At 37.5% G+C, this 19258-nt stretch overlaps 1 protein-coding gene across 10 annotated transcripts in view; it reads left to right on the plus strand.

The window, feature by feature from the left end:
• The window catches only part of VPS13B (vacuolar protein sorting 13 homolog B), a 485868-nt gene that overhangs the window by 12265 nt on the left and 454345 nt on the right, over positions 1–19258 (plus strand). The window lies entirely within an intron of this gene.

The following is a 19258-nucleotide window of genomic DNA, read 5'->3' on the forward strand; positions in this document are numbered from 1 at the left end:
CTTTCTTGTTGTCCCTGAACTAATTGTCATATGTGAGTTTTTGTCCTGTAATTGTACACCCTGTATACAATTGTACAATCTTTCTTCTGTAATTGTAAACCCAGGTTCTTAACTTTTCTGTCAGTACAGGGTTGGATGTGCCCAAGGGATGGGTGGAATGTTGAGATGGAGTTGTCAAATAACAGGTTGCTGGAATTGTGAATTGTCTCAAGTTCTAGCTTCTGCTAAGTACAATGAGCAAGCTACATATCTGAGTATGTGCAGTTGCAAATAGTTGTGTGTGTGTGTGTATCACTGATTGTGAAGGAAGGAAGACTGGACAATGGAGTAACACCTGAGTTCGGTTTAGGCATTCATGTACAAAACTTTATTTCTTTACTGGAGCCCATAATTATGAGAAAGTCAGAATATAAATGAATAAAATAATTTTCCTTTATTCCCCAAGCCACTCCCACCACACTTTCCTTTTTCATCACTGATTGCTGTGCTGCTTCCTTCTCCACCCAAGCAAACTCTTGCTGTAAGGATTTCCACTGTGGTTTATGTACTACATCCCAATACTTATTCATATGGTTATCTAGTCTCCTTGGCTTTAAGCAACATCTTTCCTCCTGGCTTAGGCTCCCAATGACCATGGTTAAAATGGAACTTGTCACCTTGATCCAAAACACTGCAGAAATAATCCAATTTGAGATTGCTTTGACAGTCCTGGCTCAGTGCTAGGGAATCCTTGGAATTGTAGTTTATTGTGGCACCAGAGCTTTCTGACAGAGGAAGTTAAATGTTTCACAAAACTACAGTTCCCAGAATTTTCTAGCATTGAGCCTGGGCACTTAAAGCAGTCGCAAACTGGATTATTTTGCAGTGTGTTTTGGACTCTCATCTCCATACGCACAAGGTTTTGAATTTCAGTTGACATTCTCACACACAACCAGCTCATATCATTCTGTCCCTGAACTCTCCACTCCACCTCATGCATCTGAGGAAATAGGCCCAAGTCTCCTAGCTCATGCTACCAGCTTCTTTCTTTCAGTTAGTCTCAAAGATGCTACAAGATCCCTTTGCTTCTTATATGGATGCAATAGCTATGATAGTATATGAGAAATTATTCAGTGTACGAGGAGTTGAGGGTGGGCAATAGTGTATATGAATGCTCAGACATGGACAGATCTGGCAGTATTGGTTTTTCTTGATTTCTACTTTTCCAGTCTTCAGTTTATTCTGTCCCTTTTGTGGAAAGTTGAATTAATTTTTGTGTGCATTATTGCCCAGTATGTTTGTGTACACAGCTTGACAGAGGTCAGAGAACTGCATCATGCAATTTAGAGAATTTAAATTACTAAAGAACTTCTACATTAAAAAATTCTCATATTGAACAGGGAAGTGTGATTTCCCCCCATGTTTTATTGATAATCAAACTGAATAACATTCTGCTCTGTCACTGGCAACTGCTGTCTTCCTATTTTACCATGACAGCACTAAAATCCACATTTACAAAATCTCTGAGAAGTCACAACTTCTGTGCAGCTATTGTTAAACTAAATTACTGCCTCAATGGGTTCTGGCTTTTAAAATTATGTTTATAAAAATGTGTATGCCACAGTACCCAGAAGTCGCTCCCCAAAATTTAAAACTGCAGTAGGTAGATGCATGATAATGGCTGCCAGTATTCAGTTAGGCTGATTCCATTTCTGCCTCTCTTCTAGGAAGGACGTTGTAGCTGCCCAGAATCCATGTTTAAAAGGGTAGCTGGAAATGAACCTGACATACCCTATTTGTATATCTGCACAGATCTGTTATTCTGGCTGGATCCTTAGTTTTAATCAGATCCTAAGATGCTTGTGCACAACTCTTTTCTACTGTACATTTTTGTCTGTATTATAATGGCTTTGCCATGTTGGGTTTCCTTTAAAATAAAGTATTGCCCCCATGTGAACGTTTAGTGAAGAGAACCAAAGTGAGGCCCATATCACAGACAGTGCACCTGCATCATATGCAAGCACATTATACGCTGCTTTCAGCATACACTGAAAGCAACACCGGAAGAAGAGGCACCGCATGCAGGAAGGAGCAATGGTGCGTGTGCCCATGGCGTGTGTGTGCTGCTGCAAGCATGAGCCCTATTACTTCTAATGGGGCTCGGGTATACATGGAATTTCTTTTACGCAGGGGGGTCCAGAATGGATCCCCCGCAGAAAAGAAGGGGCCACTGTATTAGAGTGAGTTGCGATGCTGATTAAATCCCCTTCTTGTACCTGTACTGGTAGTAAAATTGGTTCTTGTCACTTACCAACTTAAATTATTGGTCTGCTTAATTTGCTTTTCTTTCAGTTGTTATTGATGTTACATTTTATTGATTCTCAAGTGAAATATACAGGACTCCCAAGCAATGGAGAGCCAGCGTGACATAGTGATTTGAATGTTGGGCTACGACTTTGGAGACCAGGATTCGAGTCCTAGCTTGGCCATTAAACCCACTGGGTGACCTTGGGCAAGTTGTACTCTCTCAGCCTCAGGGGTAGGCAGTGGGAAACCTCTTTTGAAGAAACTTGCCTATGAGTCGGCACACAACAACAAACAACAACACAAGCTATGATACAGAATGTATTAATCTTTTTAATGGCATCAAGGTTAATAATTAGATTTCTCAAGTCTAGTTACTGGTAACTCAATTTTTGGCATATTTTCATGTCATTTAATATTTAAATATAATGAGAAGTGGTGCATGTTTTAAGAAGTCTGGTTCTAGTTATGCCCACCATGCAGTGCTTTATTTAAAAAGATTTCCAGAACTGAAGTATTTTTTCCTTCCTAAGGTAAAAGTTTTGAGGCCAGATGTCCCATAAGAAACACATTTTAAACGCAGCAAATTACGACTAATTATAGAAGTTGCAGAAACAGATTTGTAACACATGACTTTGTGCAACCCAGAACTAATATTTGATATTGGACCACGCAGATGGCTACTGCTGGAATGATCAGATTTCCTGCTTGCCTGGTATTTGAAACTTGAATTTTGTGGCACATACAGCAAAAGGTCAAATGTCACAAATGTAAAGCACTCCCAAAACAAGTATTTGTTACAGATGTTTAAGAATCTATAGCAAGAAAGGAGTTTTGAAAATTACAACTGACATGTGGACAAATTATTCCATGGTATGTTCACCCTTGGAGAGTAACTCTTGGATTCAAGCCAATGATAGGATTTATCTTTGTAATAAGAAGAATGTAAATGAAAGCAATCTTTCCCCTTTTCTAAGCATATATTTAGGAAGTTATAAATTCATTTTATATCATGACAAATAACTCCTCCTAGATTACTAGTTTCCAACTTTCCCCTTTCCTCATCTGCCCTTAAGAGCTTCAGATATCTGGTTAAGCATCTTCTTTGCCTTTTATTTTAAAATATATCTTGCACTCTTAAGTGGTTTTCATCAAAGCTGGTTATACATGTTATCTGTATATCATTCTTTGTGTTGATAGGATGTATGGTATCACAAATTCTACTTTCATATTATATATTGTTTCCCAGTGTGCAAAAGAATCTTGTAGCATCTTTGAAATTGAGTGAAAGAAGTTGTAGCATAATATTTTGTAGACTTGGGGGCAAAACAGACCAGCTCTAAATGCTGGCTTCCTGGCAGGTTGGGGACATGGCATTTAGACACTGTATGCCTCCAAGATGCCCAGAAGATGCCCGCTTGCCCAGACTTGTGCCTGCTTCTGGCCGGCGCAAAAAGGAGTGGCAATTTGACAGTCAGAATTAATGCAACTGACTATGTACCACAGATTCCCTTTAAAGCAGTCACAAACAGTTGGGAGTTATAAGCTATTTATGGTCCTTGGGTATGGGTTAGGTGCCCCCTATTTCTCCCCATAGCCCAGGGGTTAAAATCAGACACGAGGAAAAGCCGTACAGTAATCCTGATTGTGGTTGCTAGGGTGGGAGAGGATGAGATCAATTCTAATGGGGAGACCCCATTTTCATTTCCATCTAAGAAAGAATTTTTTTAAGCATTTAAGTCGAGTGGCATAGTAAAACTTTAAAGGGATAGTGTTGTCTTTTCCATGTCTTATTTGAATAAGCTGTTGAACTTTCTGTGCTAGACTGGGGAAAGCTTCTGAACTGAGAAGAATCATACACATGTCTCTGTGTGTGGTCCCTGACCCCAGCAGCTAACCTTCAAAATGTTATGTTCTTTAGAGAAAGTGTTCAAGGAATCAGGTCCATTCTCTTTCTTATTAAGAAGTTCAGGCCATAAAACCATAAAAACCTTCCTCTGAACTTTCTGGAGAATTAATGGTAAATGGTACCATGCGACATGTGGTGTTAAATTACTTGTTTTGCTTTTTAATGCAGTGGATCCCCAACAGATTAATATAGACTATTGGGGCTATATTGAGTGAGGCAACATTATTTTGCCTATTTTCTCCTAACATTTTTTGTTTATCACCACTCAATTTCATTCTATGTGAGTGCTAAAAAAAATTGTCTTGACAGTATCCCCAGGGCTAACGTTTCTATTTAATTTGGTGATAATGATAGTTTTCCTTTCAGAATGTGTAGTTTTTTGTTTGTATAGGCGGGTTACAAACCACCAAAAAATACGTATGGAATATGTATTAGGGTTAGGAAGGGGCGGTGCTTCCGCACCCCCCTAACCCTAGTACGTATTCCATATGTACAACATGGTGGCGCCCCTTCCACATGGGGGCCACCATGTTTACGTATCGGACGCATAGCATCCAGACATGTCGCGGCGCTAATGATGTCGTGGGTGCGCCAGCGGTGCCTCACGACGTCATTAGGGCGCCGTAGAAAGAAGCTCCATTTTGGAGCTTCTTTTTTGCTCGGCAAGGGAGCTGCGCCGTGTGGCTACGACGGCTCCCTTACGGAGCAAACGGTGGCTGCGGCAGACCGCCTCAAAGCGGCGGTCTATAACCCGCCATTGGGAAGCATTGATGGTTATCCATCCCAGCATCTGGAGGGCCACATGATTTCAACTCTTGTCCTACTTTCTGGGTGCTCTTACTTTCTTTGACACCTTGGACTTATTCTCATTAACATAACCTGCCTCTTGTCCCTAGAGTCAAGTGTTGGGCCAAAGCAGATGTGAAGGAAGAGATCAGTAATTAAGGTAGCCAGCATTTTATTATATAGCACAGTCCTCTGTCATTTTGACACAGTGTTTTGTCATTTTGATCAAATTAACCTCACTATGGATTTACTCTGAAATTGAAACAGAAATTACTTATGGGAGATCATAGTCATGGATATCGTAGACATGGATCTGGCTACATTTAATCTGTGGCATTCTCCTTTCATAGTGTATGGCAATTAAACCTGTTAATCCCAAAGAACGATAGCTTTTCATTTTGTCCAAATGGAGAAACTTGTTTCCATGTTCAGGACAAGGTAGGATCTTAAACCTGTTTCAAACCAGTTTAAGTTCAAGGTGTGGTCTAACATGGTCACTGTGGTTTTCTGTTTGGCAACAGTTGGGTTTATGGTAACCTCCTGGTTTAGTTATTATATGACATGAAGAGAGGAGTTATGTACATAGGTTAAATTATTCATAGTTTATTACATGGAGAAATGTTTACCTGAGACAGCTCAAGGGGGAACATAGGGCAGTATACCCTTACACACAGAAGGTCTCTAAACTGAGTGACAAAAAGACTAACCAGGAAAGATTTGTACTTGTGAATGCTTATTTAACAATAATGCAAACAAACTTATACACTCATAAATTGCATGGGTTTACTGGAATAATACAATTTAAACATCCAATGGAATAATGAAACTATGTAAACCATCTAGAACATTATTGTACAGCTAAAATGTTGAAACATAACCATAATGTGAGGTATCCCATCTCTAAAACTTAAAAACAAACATCAAGGGAACAGAGAAATGGATAAGGTAAAGTCCACAATTCGGTTAGAAGTCAATTTAAAGCAGATAGAAAGTTCATGAAGTTTATCATGTACTGTAAGTTTTGCAGAACTGGAAGCCTGAAGAGCCTATGGCATGAAAGAATCTTGGAAATAAATTTTATAGGACATTAGGTTTAGAATCTTGTGACTCCAGAGAACTTAACTGTCTCTTCAAGACAGTGAGAGACACTGAACAACATTAAGCAAGAAGTAGGAAATGATTCAAAGTATAATTATGAATTAAATCTTTACAAGCAAAATCTGAAAAATAAATTTTGCAAGAATATGATTTGGCTTGAAGAAGAGAAGAAATTGATCTTTTAAAAAGCATTGTGAAAGAAGGGAAATGGAAAGCACCCTGGTTTTTAAAATATATCCGGGGGTAGTTGTGTTGCCTATATAACAAAATACAATATTATGCAAAATCCACAAAACACTTAAGTTTCTCAGTATCTAAAGCATGAACAGTCTGACATATACAGGGTTACTGTTTGACTTCGGTTTGCATGTAGACATTAAACAAAATAGAACATTACTACTCTGATTATATTTTATTCATGCTTGTATGTTTTTTCACTTTAATTACCTTGTTTGTAGGGTTGCCATAATTCTCTACTAAAAACCAGGACGAAATGTAGGACAAAATTTAGACCAAAATATAGGACAATTGTAGGATAAAATTTAGCCCAAAATGTAGGACATTCAAGGTCCTCTATTTTTCTTCAATGTCCTACATTTTGGGTTAAATTTTTATCCTACAATTGTCCAATATTTTGGTCTAAATTGTGTCCTACATTTTGTCCTGGTTTTTAGTAGAGAATTATGGCAACCCTTTTATGGGGAAAGTGCAAAATCTTCATAGAATTTCTCCCCCCCCTTTCTAGAGTTATATTATTTGTGTTTAAATATGGTAAGATGACAATTTAAGTTTACTGCAGTCTTGTAATCAAGTTCACCTAAAGAGGATTAGGTGATGTTTCCTGCTTTTGTGTCCAGACATAATGCTGCAGAATTTTTTAAATTCAAGGACAAGCAGTGAGAAGACATGTAGGTTCTGCTGGCTTGCTGCATTTGTTCCTTTCAAACATATACCCCCCCCCCCAACTTTGGCCAATGATAATTTCGCACTGTTTAGGCAACATTATTAACCACACTTAGGTCCATTGCTTAGTCAAGTTTTGTTTTTTCTTATTGGTAAATTTTATGCTATTTGTATCATCCTTTCTACTGAAGGCTTTTGTGGAGTTAACATATTGAAATCCACTGACTATCCCGCCACAGTGTGGTTTTTAAGAATATCAGAAAATCCTCAGTTGGTGAGGTTGTTGATTAATTTGTAGGATTTGATAGTCAGCCATCCAAGAATTATGCTACCTTTTGCTAAAATTAGAAATTATTTGCTTATTCAAGGTTCAGTTTTTAGCCTAATATGTTGCTGCAAAGTACAAAATGTTATTTTAAAAAAGTTCTGAATATTTTTATTGACTTGATCAATTAATTTTGTTGTCACTTGTTTAGTCATAAATTTATGCTGTTGTTTTGTGCAAGACCCTAATATCATTCTACCATTTCCTGTGATTTACTTAAGCAATTTACCTCTAACTAGTTGCTTGCATGTACATCATACTGAATCTTGTATGTATTCTCTTGCAGGAAGCAACTCTTGGGAAAGAATGTATAGAATCTTCCTAAAATTTAAATTTATTTCTCTTGTTGGAAAAATTATATCAAAGAAGGTTTTGCCATATGTCCTAAAGTTATTTGAATTCCAAGTGTCTGAGTTCCTAGGGGAGTGCATTCTGTAGTTAGATCCCCTCAACCGATAATGCTTTAGCTCCGGATCTCATGCATTTGTCAGGAATTTGTAAATGTCATTGTCCCATAAGAGTGCAGCTGTCTTGGTGGGTCATGGGGATGTAGTTGCAGATGTACTGGAGTTCTAATTAGTGTGTGTTACTTTGTGTAGTAATCTGAAATCTTAAAATTCAGTACATTGCAATCTGTTAATGTGTGATTGAGCTATTCATATATAATTGCAATAAAGGAATGTGCTTATTGTTTTAACTTTCCTGCTTTTAAATTGTTGCTTAGATTTTATTAAAACATTTTAAACCACTTTTAAGGCTGAAACAGTCTTAGCTATAATGCATTTTATTTGAAGATGTCTTAGTACACTGTTTAAATAGCTGTTCTAAGATGAACAGGATAACAAGAATTTTCATAAGTAAAATATCACACTTCTTAGATATTGTAGTATTCTAGAGCCATGCTTTGTTGCAGAATTCAAACAGAGCTATATCTAAAATCTAGGCATTTTAAAATCTTCAGGTGACACTGTTATCATGTTGCTATTACCCGCACTATACGTTTTTGAACAAGAAATGACGATAGAGATGTGATTGTCTCAACAAATATATTATATTTTGCTATTGGGATACTTTTTTGTTCTGCTCAGTGTAACATGCCCCATATCATTTTGTGGTCAAAACATGTAGCAGAGAAACTGATGTGAGTGCTTAAATAGGAAGCCCAGGTTTGAGGGCAACAAATTCATGCTGTGTTGATCCTCTCCATGGAGGATCATGTAGAGATTAGAGTTAGGGATGAAAGGACTTGATGCAAATATTTTTCATCTGCCTAAGTGAGGGTTAAATAAGGTTTTAAAATTTAGTTGTCCTTATTAAAACAAGCTCTATTGAAATCTGATTGACTTTCAGTAGGATTTAAAGCTGCATTCATAAATTCATTTACAAGAGAATTAAACACCATTGAACACTGAGTAAATATGTAGACAATTGTGCTGTAAGCATCCTAGAGTCTGTGCTTCAGCTTGTGTGGTTCTTTTCACTAACGTAGCTCATGAACACAAGAACGTATTAATATATATGTTTCTGTTTGGCTGTTAAGTATTAATATAGAAATCCCAGTGGAATGGAAAGGGTAGGATAGCATATATGTAAGCCATTCTCAGTGGCTGCATCCAGGCTTTAGAGTGAACAGGTGTGGCACAGGGAAACAGGAGGATCGCTTTGATGGATCTCATAAGAGGGAGAGGACTCAAAGGCAGTGGGATATCTTAAGGTACAGAGCAATATCTTTAAATTTTCTATAGAACCATGGCCAGCTCTAGGTTTTTGTGGGCCTCTGTGCCATGTAACAGGTTTTCCTAATCCCTTGTGTAACAGGTCTGACCTGGAAGTATATATACAGAGTATAACGTATAGAATATGATGCAGAATCTAAGATATAATGCAGGAAGCTAGGTATATTAGAGTTTGTGTGTTCCTGGGAACAAGGAGACAGGCTAATGTCAGGTGGAACGCCTACCCAAATGTGAATAAAGAGATCATGATGTTTTCATTTCTATCACTACTGATATCTGAGTAGATTTAACTGCTAAAAAAACATCATAGCAGGTGCAATGGCTGATGTAATATGGTAGAAGGCAGCCAAAAGCCAAGATCCAGCTCTGCATGGTTTGTTTATATTATCTCCAGTAAGACTTGGAGTGATGTTATATCTAAGATCTGTTTTGTTTGAATAACATAAATGAAGCACTGTGAGCATCTTTATTTTGCTAGAACAGCTGATAGCTGAGCAGAGGCTAGGGAGAGAATAAAAGAAGCCAAGAGGAGGCTGTAATAAGACTGCTCTGTCATTCTCTCTGTATCTCTTTGTGATTATAATGGATGTCTGTGGAGATGCTTATGATTGCAATGTCTGCTGTTAGATTTAACAGTGCTCAAGCAGATTAGCCCTTAGATGCCTGTGTTTTAAAAGATGCTTCTTTAGAAATATATAGTTTCTCAACAGATGAGATGGTATTCTTAATGGATAAATAGCTAAGTTATATAGTTCAAGTTGGTATTTTTCCTCTATGTGTTAACTACCTGTATTAAAGTGTCTTAAGGAAATCAGAGAGCGAAGTTCAGTCCCTGTGAACATGTACCATCTTTTGTGCCATATCCTGTCATGTAATGAATGCATGATGCTTTACATGCAAAGTAATGTACAGTACTGTGATCAAAGCAAGGCACCCAGACATTGGCATATCTTATGTTTCTCTCTAGACAAAATGTACAGTATATGTTGGGTATATGTGTGACTGCATATAATGAGAGCCAGCATGGTGTAGTGGTTTCAGTATTGGACCATGACTGTGGAGACCAGGGTTTGGATTCCAATTCAGCCACGGAACCCCCCTGGGTGACCTTGGGCAAGTCAGATTTTCTCAGCCTCAGGGGAAGGCAAAAGGAAACTCACTCTGAATAAATCTTGCCAAGAAACCTCTGCCATAGGTTTGCTTAGGGTTCAAATTACTTGAAGGCATACACCACCACCAAATTGCATATAATAAATAGCTTAAAAGATTACCAAAGAGCTGACTCATTTTCCCATGAGATTTCAATACTTAAGAATGCTTAAGTGAAAGCTTAATCAGTATGCAAAAGGATCTTGTAGCACCTTTGAGACTTAACTGAAAGAAACTGGTAGCATGAGCTTTCATAGATTTGAGCCTACTTGCTCAGATGCATCTGAGAATGTAGGCACAAGTCTGTGAAAGCTCATGCTACCAGTTTCTTTCTTTCAGTTAAATCTCAAGGTTACAAGATCCCTTTGCATACTAATTTTCCAGACTAACATGGCAATGTCTTTGAAGTGTTAATATTAACTCTTCCTGCCTGATTTTTACCACCATCATGAGTTGGACACCTAGCTGGCTAGAAGGTGATAATGGGACCCAAGACAGAATACAAATTAACTGAGAAATGGCAAGTCCCTAAAGAGATAGGAGAGGGGAACCGCCTCTCTCTCTCTCTCTCTCTCTCTCTCTCTATATATATATATATATATATATATATATATATATATCCTGCTCTTTTCCCAGGACTGGGACTCAGTGGTTTCACAGCACTAAAAAACAGTACAATTAAAAACATTTAAAAAACGACAACAACGTACATTAAAAAGAATTTTTTAAACTGGTCCAACATACCAGTCTGTCCTTATAGCAATTCCTTAAATGCCTGTGTGAACAGGTAGGTCTTCACTTACCAGCAGAAGGCCATCAAAGAGGGAGCCATTCCCTGGGTAGGAAGTTCCAGAATCTAGGGGCAACCACCAAGAAGGCCCTCTCTTGCGTCCCCACCAACTGTGTTTGTGATGGTGTTGGGATGGGGAGAAGGGCTTGTTCAGAGGATCTCAGAGTCTGGGTCGGTTCATATCAAGAGAAACGGTCTGCCAAATAGTGTGGGCCTGAGCCCTGTAGGGCTTTATACGTAATAACCTTCACCTTGAATTGTGCCAGGAAACAAACTGGCAGCCAATGAAGCAATTTTAACAGAGGCTTTGTATGGTCTTTGTAATCTGTCCCTGTTAACAGCCTGGCAGCAGCTCTTTGAACCATTTGAATTTTCCGAACACTTTTCAAAGGCAGTCCCATGTAGAGCCCATTCCAGTAGTCCAAATGGGATGTAACCAAGACATGTACCACCGTGGCCAGATCTATCTATCTCATTTGTCTCATCTGTCTCAGCCTCCAGCCTCAGTACCTTATGAAATATTTACTGTCAATGCAAGGTGGGAGGATTGCTCAGCAGTCAGCAGAGAAAGAAAGTGAATGAGAATAAATTTAACAAATGAGGACAAATGGAAGAGGGATTGGTGCATGAAACAAGAAGAAAGTGGGTGGCAAAGAAGCAGTGGTAGACTGTCAGTGGCTGTTTGTTGGTATTCCCTAGTGCATCTGCACCTCGCTGTACCATAACAATGTTTCTTGCTGTTCTTTTTGTTCATGTAGGTTGTAGGCATCTATAGTGCTTCACAGAATGTAATAAGCAAAATCCAGTCCTTGTTTCTGTCCACATTTCACTAGTACTAGTCTTGGCTGTGTGAAACATATTTTCTTTATCTGTGGACTGCACCAATCTAGAAACAAAATTATTTGGCATTGTTAGGGAAACATTCCCAACATGTTCATTTGAAAGGAGTGTCCTTTAGTGACGACACGAGAACCCGAAATGTCCATAGGCAATACACACTTTATTGATTGGCCAAGACGACAGCACACCAACAGATGGTGATAAAATTGCTGCCGCACCCAATAGCCATTTCCAAAAGTTTTTATAGTAAAACACAGTTCATTGTTTACATAGCATTAGCTTAATTGGCTATTTAGTACACACATGATTATACAACAGGCAGTTAATTGGCTATTGTCTAAACAACAAGTGATTGGTTGCATTCACTGTCCATGCAGTGTTCACGCATTTTTCTTATTGGCTCTACATTTGCTTGGAGTCTGGAATGCAAAGGGATACTAGCTAATGCAAAGAGATACTTAGCTAGGCTGATCCTGTTCTCTTCAAGGCCACTGCAGAGCCAGAGCATTGTATTCAGAGCTCTCTAGAAAAGGAGGGGTGAGGGGGTGAGTGTGTACTATGGTCACACACAGTAAAAAAGAGTGGGGGCCAATAGCCCATTTACACTTCACTCTGTAGCTCATTCTATGAGTCTACTGTAACCACTGATTCTTTTGCAAAGCCATGTACAGAAGCAGAAAGTAAGAAAGCATAAGTTCAGCCATATTTATGTCCCTCTCAGCATCACTGCTCATAAACATCTCTTCTACTGAGAGAGACATGTGGCACTATGGTCAAGTTCTCTGGGATTCTGTAAAGTCAATTTCTTTTGTACCTGTAACATATAAAATTTTAAAGCTTTAATATTTCAGCTATTGAAGATAGGTATCAGTATACAGCCAGCCTTCTATATGGATTCTGTGTCTAAGAATTCAACTATCCATACCTTTTTTTGGGGGGGAGGGGATATATATATGTGTATGTGTGTGTATAAATTACAAAAAAGCAAGCTCTGATTTTGCCTTTTCTTCTTTTCTTCTTATCCGTGTCCCTACTTACACTAACCATCCACACTTACTTAATCCCATTTACATTCTATTCTACCATTTGACTCTTCTTTATTCTATTTTCCATATTCTCAAACAAACTATCCCATTCATACTGACTTCCTTCCTAACAATTTTGACCTATTATTGTATATACTCGTCTTTCTTACATCTATCTCTTTTCTCAGTGGATCCCCTCATCCTGTAACACATCTAGTTTATATATACCTTTATTAAGATGAGTCTAGCTTAACCTCCTTCCAAATTTACTACTGCTACTTTCTCCCACCTTTGTTCTAAGAACTTGATAACTTCATTCCATTCTTCTTTCACTTGTTTCTTGGGTCTATCTCTCATAGTTTGTGTTAATCTGACCATCTGTATTCCCTCATACAATTTCATTAACCACTCATCAATTGTTGGACAGGTTTCACTTTTCCATTTTTGTGTGAAGCATATTTGTGCTAATCTAACCATGTAAATATATATATAAACTATTTATTATTATTATTATTATTATTATTATTATTATTAAAATAATTTTTCCTCTTTCCCTTTTTATATCCTTTTCAAAAATCCCTAATAAGTAGCATTCTGGTTTTAGTCTTATATGTTTCTTCAAAATTACATTAATTTGTTCATTTATTGCTTTCCCATACTTTCTTGCCCATTTGCATGTCCACCAACAGTGATAAAAGGTTCCAACCTCTTTCTTACATTTCCAACATAGATTGTTTTTAGTTTTGTAAATTTTTGCAAGTTTTTCCGGTGTAAGATACCAATAGAAGAACATTTTGTAAAAAATTTCCCTTAAATTTTGAGAGACTGTGAGCTTGAAATTGTTAATCCAGACCTTTTCCCATTGTGTCATTTGAATGGTATACCCAAAATTTTTTGCCCATTTCACCATCTGTTTTTTCACCACTTCTTCCATCACATGTTTTAACACTTTATATATTTTCCTAATCAGTTTGTCTTTTACTTCCATTAATTTTTTTTCTAGTTCAGATTTCTTTTGGTTTTCCTCAATTCCGTAAACTTTAACATCTTCCAAATATCAACTATTTGCCTATAGGCGAACCAATTAATATTCCATCCCTTCTCGTTTAATTTTTCTCTTGACTTTATTTCTAATCTGGCCCTTTTCTTTCTTAAATCCTTATATTTATACCATTTCTCCTCTCTTATCATTTCCGTTCTATAAAAGGCTTCATTAGGGGAAATCCAACCCTTCATATTCCGTATTATCCTTCTTTTGTAGTTATTCCAAACTTTAATCAGTGGTTTTCTTATACAATGATTACTGAATATTTTATTTTGTTTATCTTTCCCATATGCGTGCCATCCAAATGCTATTCCATCACCCTCTAATTCTAGTAATTTGTTGTCTTCTAGTATGATCCAATCTTTGATCCATAACAAACAACAAGCCTCATGGTACAATTTTAAATTTGGGAGATTTAATCCGCCCCTTTCTTTTGCATCTTGCATAATTTTAAAAGTTTAATTCTAGCCTTCTTCCCTTTCCAAATAAACTTTGACAAATCTTTATTCCAATCTTTAAATAGTTTATCATGCACTATTATTGGTAGCATTTGGAATAAGAACAAGATATTGGGTAAAGCAAGCATTTTGATCGTAGATATTCTGCCCGTTAAAGATAAATGTAATTGTTCCATTTAGTCAAGTCTTCCTTAATTTTTATAATTATTTTCAAAAAAACTCAGCTATCTTTTTAGTAATTTGTAACCCCAAATTTTTGATTTTTTTCCCAACTTTGATTCCAGCTTCTTCCCCCAATTGTTTTTCTTCTTTCTCTCTGATATTTTTTGTCAAGATTGTAGATTTGTTTTTATTAATTTTACATCCTGTTATTTCACCAAATTTTTCCATAATCTCTAGAATCTTTTTGATATTTTCCATTGGATCTTCAACAAATAGGATTATATCGTCCACAAAGGCTCTAACTTTATAATTATGTTTCTTAATTTTAATTCCTTTAATTTGATAATCTCCCTTAATTTCTTTTATAAGGAACTTTTAATTCCATCAGAAGTAGAAACAAAAGGGGGGCAAGGGACACTTGCCTCATTCCTCTTTTAACATCTATAAAAATTGTCCTTTTTCCATTAATTCTAATTTGGGCTTTTTAATTGTTATATATTTTCCCTATCCAATTGGTAAAATTGTTCCCTACCAGTATTTTCCCCAACAACTCCATTAGTGTAAACCAATTAACTGAATCGAATACTTTCTCTAGATCCAAAAAGAACAAACCTAATTTCTTATCATTATGGTTTTCATAATACTCTATGGTATCCACCAAAATTCTTGAATTATTCCTCATATTTCGTTGAGGGAGGAATCCCCTCTGGTCCTCATCAGTCAAATCTTTCAAACATTTCTTAAGCTGATTAGCCAAAATAAAAGAAAAATTTGTAGTCGTTGTTTAATAGAGAAATGCGTTTAAAATTTGATGGGTCACATATATCCTTATCTTCTTTCGGGATCAATATTATTTCAGCTTCCCTCCATGAATTTGGAATATTACCTTCTATGGCTTCATTCATAATTAATGGAAAGATTTCACTTAATTCCTCCTTAAAGGTTTTATAAAATATGGCAGTTACGCTATCATTTCCTGGTGCTTTCCCCAATTTACTATGATTAATTGCTTCCTCAATTTCTACTGTAATTATTGGTTGGTTTAGTTGATGTCTTTGCTTTTCTGACAAAACTTTTAATTTGCAAGAAGTCAAATATTCTTTGATTTCTTCTCTCTTGGCTGGTTTTTCTGCATATGAATTTCTGACATCTCAAGGAACCGGCACTGTTGGCACACAGCCTGTAAATGTGCAAAAGCACTCCTGGCCACTGCAGAAACCTGGGCCTCCAAGTTCAAAGTTGAGTCCAGGAGTACAAACTGTGAACTTGCGTTTTCAAGGGGAGTGTAACTCCATCTAACACAGATTGAATCCCTATTCAATGATCTGCCTTCTGCCTGACCAAGAGCACCTTTGTCTTGTCTGGATTGTGTTTCAGTTTGTTTGCCATCCAATTCATTACTGATGCAAGACAGTCTTTTTGCATTGGGGTGGAAAGGAATGATAGCGTTGGGGGTCATTCGCATATTGATGGTGGATCATTGTGGCTTTCTTTCACTCCTCTCGTATTTTTCACATTAGAATATTTATACCACCAGTTTCAATTAGAGTGATTTAAGTTTTCATCCCCAGTGGGTGAGAACATATTTCCTGAGAAAATACTATATTATCCTATATTCCTGTGGTGAAATCTGAGCGCTTTGGTGGTAGCTAAGTGCTGCTCCTAGCTACTGAGCTTCCAATAGTGCTAGCTAGTGATATAAAACAGTACCAACACATCAGTTGGAATTTTCCTCTCTGTAATCCAGTTTTGCCAATAAATTTAAGAATGAATGCAAGTAAATATTAGGTATATAGACAAACAATAGAGAAAATAGGATTTTTTCATGTGAGGTTAAGTAAAATTTTACATACTACAGCTCTGGAAAATATTCCAGCAAACTTAATAGTGTTTTCTGTGCTGTTTAAACATTATGGGATTGACTTTTCATGGGGCTAATAAATCTAGTTTTATTTGCCACACAGAAATTATTGTAACCACTGCTTTGTCCTCAATAAATCAAAAACAATCCTTCCCCCCGTCCCCACCAACCTTACATTATTTTTTGAGGCTGTGGTAGCTAACAGAGACCCACATCACCATGCATAACATTCTAATGATATAATTGAAACCAAATTTTGAGAGAGAAAGAGAGATCGTTATGTGCTAAATGAGCTATTTTGGGGACAGTAAAAGAAATGACTTCATGATTCACTATGTTAGAAAATGAACTCTTTCCCACCAATACTGTCAGGATTCAATTAATATATGGCAACAGCAGGCCCTGTGGTGTTTGTAGAACCATGCGATTTTTAAAGCATTACTATCCCCCCTTTCCTCCTTTGGTACTTCTACATTAGACCTAGGTTTCATTTGCTTTTTTTAAAATGCATTTTTGGGGTGAAGGGAAAAACTCTTGAATTTCAAAGTAATGGTTGAGGCAGATGAAATTGACTAACTTGCAATTAAGAACATGAGGTCTGCTACTGCCCAGTATTCATTAACATTGTAATATGTGTATAATATCAGACATGTGGGTGAAAGCACCTTTTTCAAAAGTGTGGTTTCCGCATAGCAAATCTATGTGCTGTGCTTCAACAAGGAAAGTTACCTGAGAGTAGGGTGGGGAAAGTAGCCTAAGCATCCATTCAATTCAAAGTTGTGGACTCTATTTTTAATACGCACATACTGATATGTTATAAATGAGGGCAATAACTTGGTTAGTTTACAGACTCCATAGCACAGTGTAGTGTTATCAGTCTACTAGCTATAATAGGTCTAATTTAAGAGATAGATCCAGGTTGGTAGACTTATTGTTTGCCAAGTAAGGAGCAGAAAAAGGTGCTATAAAAATGGCAAGCTGGGAGCTAGTATCTCCTAACAGATTTCAAATACTGTGCTACTGATTTGGAAGAGGGCATGAAAAGGAATAGAATGCAAATAGTAATAATTACTTGGTTTTGGAGTAAGGGCAACCCAAAGAAATTCACTTACTGTTGGATGACAGATAGTTGCAATAATGCTATGAGCAGAGGCTACTTCTGCTTTTGGTTCCAAATCAGAATGCACTAAAACTACTTAGGCATGCCAGCGTACTATGTTGTTTGGGATGAAGTAAATCCCCTGGATGACGTTGGGCAAGTCATACTCTCTCAGCCTCAGAGGATGGCAAAGACAAACCCTCTCTGAACAAGCCTTGCCAAGAAGACACATTATAGATTTGTCTTTTTTGTGTGTATGTGCCTTAAAGTGAAAGGGATAGTCAGTGCCTCTCTACACCAAGGCAGTGTTCCAACTTGCTTTCTGTAATGTGCTCTACTTTGGGCTACCCTTATACCAAATTCGGAAACTTCAATTGGTTCAAAATGTGGCAGCCAGACTGGTCACTAATACATCTTCTGGACTCGTCCCTGCAATTGACATCTCAGGTAGATGCGATGGCCAGAAGTGCTTGCTATCACTTCGGTTGATATGCCAACTACGACCCTACCTAGACAGAAGGGACCTTGAAACAGTGGTACACGCTTGGGCAACCTCTCTTCTAGATTTCTGTAATGCGCTTTACATGGGGCTACCCTTGTGCCAAGCTCGGAAGCTTCAGTTAGTGCAAAATATGGCAGCCAGATTGGTCACCAGGTCATCAAGATTCGACCATATTACACCTATCTTAAAAGATCTTCACTGGCTTCCTATTTGCTTCCGGGCACAGTACAAGGTGTTGGTTATTACATATAAAGCCCTACATGGTTTGGGCCCGAGTTACTTACAGGACCGCATCTCCTTATATAATCCGCCCCGCACTCTTAGAACATTGGGTAAGAACCTATTAGAAATAGCAACCTTTAAATATGTTGCTACTTCGCAAAGAGCATTCTCATCAATGGCTCCGAGACTTTGGAATAGTCTTCCCTACATGGCTTGGGTCCAGGTTACTTACGGGAACGCATATCCCTATATAATCCGCCCCTCACTCTTAGAACAAGTGGGAAGAATTTGTTGGAAATACCATCATCCAAACATGTTTCTACTTCCCTGAAGGCATTTAGTATAGCGGCCCCCCAGACTTTGGAATGGACTCTCAGAAGAGACCCGCCTTATTACATCTCTTGAAATCTTTAAGAAGGCGGTAAAGACAGAACTCTTTCGCCGTGCTTATCCTCCTGACCTCCTATGAAGATCATTAGTATGGAACAAGTCCAGCTGACCCCTTGATTGATGGATGCTATTGTTTTTAGATTTGATGTTTTTTAGGTTTTATGTTTTTATTTTATTGTGGTTTTAATGTTGTTGTAATTTTTAACTTTGTGATTTTAACCTTGTTGTGATCCCACTTCAATCCATGGGGAGAGGTGGGAAGATAGAAATAAAAATTATTATTATTATTATTATTATTGTTATTGTTATTGTTATTATTATTATTCTTGAGGAGATCCACTCGGCGGCATCGTTAGAAACATTTAGAAAAGCAGTTAAAACCGAGCTTTTTAGCCGAGCATACCCCCACCTGATATAAATACCCCCCGATATGATATGAATGATATGCCCCCATCTGTGTATGATCCCTATCTTGCTTGTTGATGCTATTGTCTGATGTTGGATATTTTATTGTTTTTAGCCGCTTTTAATTGAATTTTGATGTAAACACTGTGTGCTGTTATTTAGTCTGTAACCCCACTTCGATCCACCGGGAGAGGCGGGGAAACATAAATAAATTTTATATCATCATCATCATCATCATCATCATCATCATCATCATCATCATCATCATCA

This window comes from Sceloporus undulatus, chromosome 4 (genome assembly GCF_019175285.1).
Source record: "Sceloporus undulatus isolate JIND9_A2432 ecotype Alabama chromosome 4, SceUnd_v1.1, whole genome shotgun sequence".
Lineage (NCBI taxonomy): Eukaryota > Metazoa > Chordata > Lepidosauria > Squamata > Phrynosomatidae > Sceloporus > Sceloporus undulatus.